Below are 10,761 nucleotides of genomic sequence, written 5' to 3' on the forward strand. Positions count from 1 at the left end.
ATTGTCTGTTTGTAGCAGGCCTTTAACCTTCTTTATTCACCGTGTTCCCTGTCTCTTGTTTGAAAGCCAAATTGGGACACAAAACAGTGCCTCTTTCACTTTTGCCTTCTGTCAATTCTCAAGGCATCCTTGCCTCTGAAACTGTGGTTGTTCTGCAGACCAGATCATGCCAGCTACGCAATAGAATCATTACTCAGCTTTTGATTTATAAGTGGCAAGGGGGCTCCTCTGATGATGCTACTTGGGAGGACTTGTTTGATCTTCAGCAGCAATTTCCACATCTTGTGGGCAAAATGTTTTAGTGGAGGGGGTAATGTTAGGTGTCTAGTTTAATGGTGTATTGAAAGATTGGTGGATTGCATTGTATGTTAGTATTACTGAATTGCTAGTATGTGTTGGTATGTTAGTTGAGGTGTTCAGTTAGTTTTTGCGGGAAAAGGATTAAGGAACTCTTGTATATAAACTAATAAGCAACATAATGAGAAGCATCCAGAAAATTAACCAAATTGTTCTTATCTCTTTCTCTCTCAATTCAGGATGCTGGTTACCCTTGAAGTAACTATTTCTTCTTTTCTACTTTTAAAATTCTGATTCACCAAGAGCTTAACGTAACAACTCTTCTCAATGAAGTATATGAACAGGACTTGATGTTAGTGTGCTACAGGCCTTTATTCCTTTACACAAGATGAAGATGGCCAATTGCATGTGGAGTCACAATGTCGTATAATATGTATAAGCAGTTAAGCACCATAGCTACATTAGGGGCAATTCATCAAGCAATGGTACATTTGGTGGAACTTTTTTAAAAATAATTTTTAAATTTGTAAACAAAATTGCTATTTAGTTTTGCCATTGTTCCATCAAGACACTTGATAGGCATATCCAAATTCACGCAAAAGAGTGTTTTGTTGTTGGCATAGAGTGTTTATTTTCACAAGTAGAATTAAGGCCAATTATCATTTTCATACTAGACTGTTCTTGAGAAAAATTATGATACTTTAGTGTAAAAGATTTATTGAACACTCAAAACATATTTCCAATGACTTGTAAAATAAATTTGCATAATAAAGGCAAAAACAAATAGTTTTTCTTCAAATAGATTGTAAAATAATCCAAATAAATGACATAATTCACAAATGTGATTTATTTAAATGCCATTTAGCCAAAATAATATCAAATACAAGAGAACCAACAGGATATACATAGACCAAACACAATATAATGTCTACATCAAACCCCAAACAAATTTTAGCTACCCCCAACGCTTCTGGCTACAACCAACAAGAGGAGAATTTCTAGAATTAATATAAGACAATTGAACATATCTCAATCCGATAGCTCTACCTAAAAACTAGGAATTTATTGGCTGAATTCTAACTCTAATCAACTACTAACAGCTCCCTTGGATAAAGGAACCACTCCACCTATTGCTCATACTTTTATCAATGTTGCTAGTCATTTGCATCTTCTATTTCTGTTGCAAGATATTTACGCCATCCATGCTAAATTGATGATGTTAATCCTCATCATCATTCTTAGCTTGCTGAAGCCTCGCACATCCACGCTGCATGCATGCTGAAGCCTCATACATCAAATTAAACATAAAGTGCTATAAAAATCACAAATCAAACCGAAATGACAAAAGAAAAGTGAAATAATGTAAAATTATTTAACTTGATATAGGACAAGAAATTTAATTAACTTATTTTAGTTCCATGTTAACATGAATACAAAGCCACAAGTTTAGACAAACCAAAACTCTATGAAGCTTTTCAACAAGCAATTTTCTATGCCATTGAAAAAATTGTGGGACATTTAGTAATAATGTGAATAACAAGGGGACAATTGCCTATTGAATTAGAGGTCAATGCTAAATAACTCCTTTATATGGACAAAGATCAACTTCAAAATTATCTTTTTAGCTTCTATCAAAATCAAATATTAAGTACAACTTTGTTCATTTTTAAAATATAAAAATGAACTAAAATGCAAGACGAAAATACGAAATATGATTCTATGGCAATGACCCACTTCAAACTTCCTATAAAAAAAAGACTTAAAAAGGTGAAAATGAGATACACCCAACTAATGAACAAATATTTGCTTTTTTTTTTTTTTTTTTTTTTTTTTTTTTTCTAACTCTAGATTTTGGTATTGTTGCAAAGTACTAGCCCCATGTTATTGTTCGTTAGGTGCAAGTATCTCGTATCATTATAACTGTTGTCCATATCAAATCCTAATGAATAAAATCCAAAAGAAAAATCAGATTTCAGCACCACACTAACATGAACCCACAGCGCCTAATAATAAGAACACAAGGCCACAATAGCAAGAAGTTTGGAAAAATGAATCTCTATGAAGCATTTCAGTAAGCAATTTCTGTACCACAAAAAAAGGAACAAAATTGGTACCTTACAAGTGCATAAATGTTGCCAACGTTGAGATGGAAGGAAGTGGCGGTGGTGGTGATGATGTACACACAGAGAGAGGGTTACCTTCACTGAACCCTCTCTCTCTTTTTCAGTTTTTACCTTCACTGAACCCACCCAATTTCCAATTCAAAATTTGAATTTCAACAGAGGGTTAACGTTTTTGGATTAACAGAAGTTAAAGTGTGTATTGTTTTTCAGTGACATGACATAGAAGCTGATATTAGCTGTTTTTAATGATGTGTTTCTTTTCTATTGGCTGGGACTACAAGGTCAGCAAGTTGACCTTGTAATCCTGGATCACCTAAGAATTTCCCCCACAAAACATCTTGATTGCCACTAAACACCTTTTTTTTTTTTTTTTTTTTTTTTAAATTGTTTTTAAAATTTTTTATTTTTATTTTTATTTTGAGAAGAAGTGATAAACTTTATTTTTCATTAATTTTATTAATTGAGATCATTAAATCCTATTGACCTTGAAGCAATATATGAAATATAGTTAATTTGTTTCCTAATAGGGAAATGTTAAAGCTCCTACCGATTTATTATAAAAAGTTTATAAATTGGCCTTATAATAAACGTGGTCAGTGGATGTCAACAACGCATGATACAATAAATGAACTTTTTTTTGTCTTGATATCCGAGTTTGATTTTGGTTTTTATTTAAAAAAACCTCGAAAGGGGAAATATTGGTTTTAAGCTATCATCAATTTGGTTATTTAACCCATGCCTAGCAATACTTACCAGGCATGGTCTCATGTGATTTCATGAATCATAGTTTGTTGCTCAATACTTGAGGTTGCACCAGTTTTCCCACTTAGACGTTAGGTAAGTGCTTTAGCTCATGAACTGATGAATGTTTGGTTGGAAGACATCCCATAAGATCTTATTCCTGTAATTTTGGATGATTTATACATTAATAAAAACTACTTATTCCTTAAAAAAAAAAAAAAAAAACAAAAACAGAATCACCTTTATGATTAATATTGTATTGTAGGGGTAGGGGCCAGTAGTAATTTAAGCGACAACCAATAAACTACATCATTCAACCCGTTTTACATTACTTTTACACTGGAATAGGGACAGCTGTTTGTGGATGAACTCTTCGAAAGGTTTTGCCAATCTTATCATTCATGTTCATGTCCACAGGTTTAACCCCATCTTCAAGCTTCCAATTGAAGGCCTGGATGAGTGAACCCAACATCAAATGTAACATTCGAATTGCCAGTAGCAAACCAGGACATGTTCTTCCACCACCAAATGGTATTAGCTCAAAGTTCAGTCCTATAACATCAATTTCCGACCCCAAAAACCTCTCTAGCATGAATGATTTTGCATTGTTCCACGACCTTGGGTCTCGCCCTATAGCCCATGCATTCACTAGCACTTGTGCACCTTTTGGAATAATGTAGCCACTGATCTCAACATCTACTTGGGCTTTCCTAGGAACTAAACTAGGAATTGCTGGATGCAGCCGCAATGTTTCTTTGACTATTGCTTGTAAGTAAGGTAACCGAGAAATGTCTGATTCTTGAACTGGGTTGCCTTCAGGGGCGGCGCCACATTCAGGTCAGGTTGGTCCAAGGACCACCTTGACCTGAAAATTGTTTTTATTTTTATTTATATATATATATATATAATAATTTAAAATTTTTTATACGTCTAACCTTCAAAAAAAATTTTAGGAACACTCTCAGTTCTTTTTATGCCAATAAAATTAAATTAAAATCTGAAAAAAAAATTGTAACATAGCAAGCCCGCCTCAGGGAAAAAAAGTCTAGCATCAATTCTAAACAAAACTAACCCCAAACAGATTTTTAAATCAAAATAATTAAATTTTTATTAACTAAATACCCAACCGGGCCAACCCAAACAGATTCTCAAAAAAAAAAAAAAAAAAAAAAACCCAACCAAAACCCAATATGCGTCCGCCAATTGATTAAATGGTAAAGCAAAACTGAAATCAGAAATCCTAACCTAAAGGGAAAAAACCTCATCAACAACGACGACCAACAGACCAAGCACATCGGCATTGCCTCAAACTCGAGCAACAGAGCACATCGAGCATCAGCGAGATCGGAGATCGGTCTGATTGGATTAGAGATTGCTTTGCTTGAGACACTTGGCCTTGAGTCCTCGCCTCGACGTGCTGCCACGGCGCCGCCCCTCAGGCCTCCCTCAAGGTATCTTCGTTCTTTACTTCTCTCTCTTTTTCTCTCTTACATCTTTGAGTTTGCTTTGCTCTGAGAGTGAGAGTGGAGCTCTCTCTCTCTTTCTCTTTGAACTGAAATAAGACTCTCTCTCTCTTTATCTGATTCTCTCTCTTTCTCTTTGAACTGTAATTTCCTTTATTAATAACTTTATTTGACATTTTGACTTTATTCGTTTGTGAGTTTGTCGTTTTATATATTGTGAATTTTGTGTGTTGTGAATGTTTTATATCTTTAATGTTTTGTGTAATGTTGATTGGCTCTTGTGACTCTTGTCTGTTCAGTGGGGGATGGATGGGACCATGGGGCCGTGGGGTGGGATATTTGAATTGAGAAAGTGGATAGGTAGAGGCAGTAAAGGCTAACTGACCAGTACATTATAAAAAGACAAAAAATTAAATTATGTTAGGCATTAGGCAGTGGGTTGAGCCATGAATAATGCACATGGGGTGTGTGCTATTGCACAATGGGGTGTGTGCTAGACTGCTAGTAGTTAGTAAAGAAAAATAATGAAGAAACTAAACAACAATAATTAATAATTTAATTAACCAATACATTATAAAAGACAAACAAATTAAATTATGTTAGGCTAAACAACAATTAATAATTTTATAATTAATGAAACAACAATACAACAAATTATAACTTATAAAAGACAAACAAATTAATGAAACAACTAAACAATAATAATTAATAATTTTATTAATATTTCAAATGAACTTATAGTTTATTGTTTATTCTTTTGCTAGAATTATGGACAAATATTTGATAAGAAAACCACGTACCCAAGATTAATCTCTTGTGCAAGATTCATTTCCTATGCAAGATTCATTTTCATCTTCTAAGGGAATTCTTGTTGACTTTAACTTAGAAAATCTTCCTTCAGATCCTGAACTACGAGAAAAGATATTATCTTATCATCCTAATAATCATGATGAAATAAGAAGATTTTATTTACAAAAAGTCCATTGTTGACCTGTTCTCCAAAACCATGTTACCCTTTAATAGATTTTTCTAGAAAGCCCCGTCGATTTAGATCCGAATGGTATGTAAATAGAAACTGGTTAGAATATAGTATAGACAAGGATACAATATTTTGTTTATATTATTACCTATTTGGGCAAGATGTTCATAAGCAAGGAGGAGGTGAGACTTTCATAACGAAGGGATTCAAATTTTGGATTCAGAAAGAGAAGTTAAATTTCCATGTTGGAGGAGTTAATAGTGCTCATAACCAAGTTGTCAAGAAGAGTGAAGATCTAATGAAGGAAAAGCAACACATTCAAAGTGTTTTGGTTAAGCAATCAAATCAAGATAAAATTGAATTTTGGGTTCAATTAAATGTAATAGTTGATTGCATAAGATTCCTTTTATGCCGGGGATTATCTTTTCGTGGTCATGATAAATCTTAAGGTTCAAGTGATAAAAGAAATTTCCTTGAGCTTCTACAATATTTGGGGGATTACAATGAATCTATCAAAAAGTGTTGCAAAAAGCTCCGAAAAATTGCAAGCATACCCACCATGAAATTCAAAAAGATATTGTGAATGCAATTGCATGTGAAACATCCAAAGCCATCATCAAGGATCTTGACAATGAGTTCTTTTCAATATTAGTTGATGAATCACGTGATATCTTAATGAAAGAGCAAATCACCCTTGTTCTTCGTTATGTGAACAAAAAAGGAATTATTATAAAGCGGTTCCTTGGTATTGTACATGTAGCAAGTACTACCGCTTTGTCACTCAAATATGCTATTGAATGTTTACTTTGTGAACATAATTTGAATTTATTGAAACTACGTGGGCAAGGTTATGACGGGGTTAGTAATATGCAAGGTGATATCAATGGTCTCAAAACTTTAATTTTGAAAGAGAATAAGTCAGCATTTTATGTTCACTGTTTTGCTCATCAACTTCAATTGACTCTTGTAGCCGTTGCTAAAAATTACATTAATATTGCTGAATTTTTTTATGTGATTTGTAATTTAGTAACTATTGTTGGAGGCTCTTATAAGAGACGAGATGCTCTTCTAGATGCACAATTTTCCAAAATTAAAGAAGAATTAGAGAATGGTGTACCTAGAAGCGGACAAGGTTTGAATCCAGAGACAAATCTTAAACGTCCTGGTGATACACGTTGGGGATCATATTATGAGACTATTCTAAACTTGATTTTGATGTTTTCTGCTGTTGTTGATATACTTGAGATTATTGAAGATGATTTTCTATCTTTAACATGGATGAAATATTTGTAGTTAGTTGGAGGCCGCGGCGCAACACCCAACAAAATACAAATTTACATCATTATCGTGTTGAGCTATTCTGCACAGTCATAGATTTGCAACTTCAAGAGCTTAACAACCGTTTTTTCAGAGGTGAATACTGATTTGCTTCTTTGTATGGTTTGCTTGAATCCAAGTAATTCATTTGTGGCTTTTGATAAGAAAAAGTTGATACATCTAGCAAAGTTCTATCCATCTGATTTTCTTAGGACAGATATTTTGGCACTTGGCTCTCAACTTCAGAATTACATTTTTGATATGTGTAATAATGACTTATTTATAGAGCTACAAGGAGTTGGTGAACTTGCTGAAAATTTAGTGAAGACAGGGAAGCATGAGACTTATCCATCAGTCTATTTGCTTGTGAAGTTAGTTTTGACCATTCTTGTCACCACTGCAACAGTAGATTTTTTAGCAATGAAATAAATAAAGAATGAACTGCACAATCGAATGAGAGATCAATGGATGAATGATTGCTTGGTTGTATACATTGAAAGAGATGTAACTTGTAACATTGATAATGAGACTATTACGCAACGATTTCAAAATATAAAAACTCGTAGAAAACAATTGTAAACTTTATATATTTGTATATTTTTTGATTATTGTTGTTGTTAATATATGAATTTCTCTTTTTATTAGATTGTGTAATTTTTGTTTTTTAAGGAACGTCCTGAGAAAAATTCCTGGAGCCTCTACTGGTTGCCTTTGCCAATTACTTGCTCTAGCTCTGCTTTGGCTCCTGACAATGCTTCTGGATTGTGGAGTAGCTCTTCCATTGCCCATTCCAGTGTGGCTGAAGTTGAATTAGTGCCCGCAACAAATAGGTCCTAATCCATAACGAAAAGAAGTTGGAATTTCTTTTTGTAGCACAAACTATATTCATTATTCATAAGTAAAGTAAATAAATAACTAATTATGAAAGAATTTGTCAGATTACTTGTCTACGGCAGAGTTGCTAAATCTGTAGCGGTTGTGATATTGAACACTAATTCCACTAATGGCCCATTTTCTTATCTTGTTGATGACTGCAGGATGTTGATTTCCCAAATTCCTTAAGTGAATGTGGACCATTGTTACAGGGAAGCGAATAAGTGTGGAGACATCTCATTAGCTAGGAAAGGGAAAATTCAACTTGTTGATTTTACAGTTTTTCTAAGTCTCTGCATGTGAACGTTTTTAGATACTTTTTATTTGGACCTTAATGGGTTGTACGTAAACAGATTTTGTCTTAAAATTTTAATTTCTATTTAGATCAATGAAATATGAATGTACTATTTCTATATATAAAGGAAGTATGGTGTTATTTTTCTGGTGGGGTGCAAGTAATGTAAGGAACAGAATCCTCTATCTTATTTTTTGTATTTCACTTTATATTCCTTTAATCATAACTTTCCCTGTGTATGATTTATTTCCATTTTACACTTTTATTATTTTATAAAGAAAGAAAAAACAATATATTTTAAGTTTTGATTGGTGGAGCATGATTGGTTTTTAGACCTTGCCAAAATAGTTATTAACCAATTTTCAGGCCAAGTTATTAATTAAATAAATTATGAACAACTTTGGTTAATCAAACAATTACAATATTGAGCATATAGAAAAGTTACGGAAATTTAGAAGACGATGATATATGATGTCCAAAAAAACCAATAGAATCAAAATTCCATAGTAAAAACCTAGGAATGATTTAACTTATTAATCCCAAGGTAAATCAAATCCACTAATTTATTAGAAGTTTTACAATAACAAATAACCATATTCCAAGTAAAACTTACTAAAATCACCTAATACAGTTTCGAGTCCACAGAGTTCCTCAATTATGGAGATGTTACATCGTGAACCTCTAGTTTATGACTCCAAGAATCGGTAGAGGATTTTGAGAGCAAGAGGCACAAATCCTTTAAATCTATATGAGAGTAGATCCAAAAGTATTTTTAATGTGCATTAGGGTTTGCTTAAATGCATTTGACTTGTTTGCAAAAACCCTAATCATTTAATGAGTTGAAATCACATATCATTAGACCTAATTTTCGAATGGTCGAGTTTAAGCTCGATTTGTCAAATTCAGGCCATTTCAATCGAGCAAGCAAGTGTCGAACAACTTTGATTAGCACAATAAACTTTAGCACCTGGGTAGCAATCTTGATAACACTTAAACACTCTAAAAGCGCAAAATAAGACACTTTTGCATATGGTTTGCCAACCTAAATCTAAAAACGTGATAGAGCATAACATTGAACACAAAATATGAGACAATTTTTTATTGTATACGAGAGTGTGAAGGTGCTCTAGAGCAAAACTCTCTACTTGCTGTAGCAGGTACTGTTCTTTGAATCTGAATAAAATTTCTTCTTCTTCCAAAGAAAGCAAAAATTATGAAAGAAATTCAAGACAAAGCAAAGAGGGTAACATATAAGGGTTAAATTTGTTGTATGCAAACTATTTTACATAGTTTTGTACATACCTCGAAGTTGAAAATTATGACTTTAAGTCATGATTTCAATTACTTTTGAGATGTGTATCAAATTATGTAAAACAGTTTGTGTGTCAAAAACAATACTCAATAAATAATACTGACCAGGAACAATTGCTCAATCTTAATTTTGTCCATCTCCTCACTGTTTTGTTCACTGATGTTGAGAAGGATGTCTAACATATCCTCGCTCGTGTTAGAACCACACTTTTCTCAAGTGGAGCCGTTGGGTAATCATGCGGTCAAAAGAGGTCTAACATCTTTACAAAGTGAACTTCCATACGTTGCCTTATGAGTTCTTTTTTAACACAGGAAAATAATCTGCCAAGTTTGGTCTCCCAACCTCTTTCATGATATTCCAAACAATCTCCTTGTACTCTCTAGCCGTGTCAGAATTGGAGTCAGCCAAATCCACCGAAAAAATGGTGTTTGATAATAGATTAAGCGTGATCTTGAAAGCAGCTCCCCCAATATCTACTGCTTCACCGTTTAGGCTGCTTTGATGAGTATCAGCTGGGAGGTCTTGCACCTTCTCGTACCTTATAGCTTGGTTAGCATCAAGTGTCTTGTTGGCAAATAGTTGTTCCATGCATATTCTGCGAAGGTTTCTCCACCGGGTTGAAACAGGTATACTTGCCAAGCTAAACTAGTCATGTCTGTGGGCTCGGAGTGCATCTGGGATGGTTCGATTGGACAATTGTTGGTCATGTATTTGAAGGACTTCTTTGGCCATAGCTGCTGAAGAAATGACTATTGTGGTTACTTGGCCTAGTTTTACGCTCATTATGGGGCCATGGACCTTGGAAAGTTTTGTTAGGGACTTATGGGGTTTGTCACCAACCTCTAAGAGGTTTCCAACCAATGGAAAAGGTTTTGGACCTGGTGGAAGTTTTTTGGGGATTGCTTTGCTTCTAAAAATTATATGCAAGGCTTGGATTAAGAGCCAAGTGAGGCAAAGACATATTGTACCGCTCAAGAAATCCATTTTTTTATGAACTCTGATCGCCAGGAGAAAAGAGCAAAGTGAGGAATGATACAATACAACACTATCTTTCACTGTTCTCCTTTATAGACAACAAGCAGAACAAAACAACACGCACACTGAGAGAGAGAGAGAGAGAGAGAGAGAGAGAGAGAGAGAGAGAGAGAGAAGAGAGAGAGAGAGAGAGAGAGAGAGAGAGAGAGAGAGAGAGAGAGAGAGAGAGAGAGAGAGTAACAATGGCTAATATTAGAGTAGCTAATAGCTAATATTAGAGTATTCACACCATGTATAATAGAAAAATGTGTAGAATTTACACAATTTTACTAAAAAATTATCTACATCAGTCTATATATAATTGTATAAATTTACAAGTTTGTTAC

At 33.9% G+C, this 10,761-nt stretch overlaps 1 long non-coding RNA gene and 1 pseudogene across 1 annotated transcript; both read right to left on the reverse strand.

The window, feature by feature from the left end:
* Positions 1–1,117: 1,117 nt before the first annotated feature.
* On the reverse strand, positions 1,118–2,458 carry LOC136067395 (uncharacterized). Its single transcript, XR_010628871.1, has 2 exons — positions 2,412–2,458; positions 1,118–1,575 (listed from the first exon to the last, which is right to left on the reverse strand). It is a non-coding gene; the product is annotated as an uncharacterized LOC136067395 (long non-coding RNA).
* A 923-nt stretch (positions 2,459–3,381) lies between these two features.
* LOC112003686 (geraniol 8-hydroxylase-like) lies at positions 3,382–10,384 on the reverse strand (annotated as a pseudogene).
* Positions 10,385–10,761: the final 377 nt, after the last annotated feature.

The sequence above is a fragment of the Quercus suber genome, unplaced genomic scaffold (assembly GCF_002906115.3).
Source record: "Quercus suber isolate HL8 unplaced genomic scaffold, Cork oak 2.0 scaffold_70, whole genome shotgun sequence".
Taxonomy (NCBI): Eukaryota; Viridiplantae; Streptophyta; class Magnoliopsida; order Fagales; family Fagaceae; genus Quercus; species Quercus suber.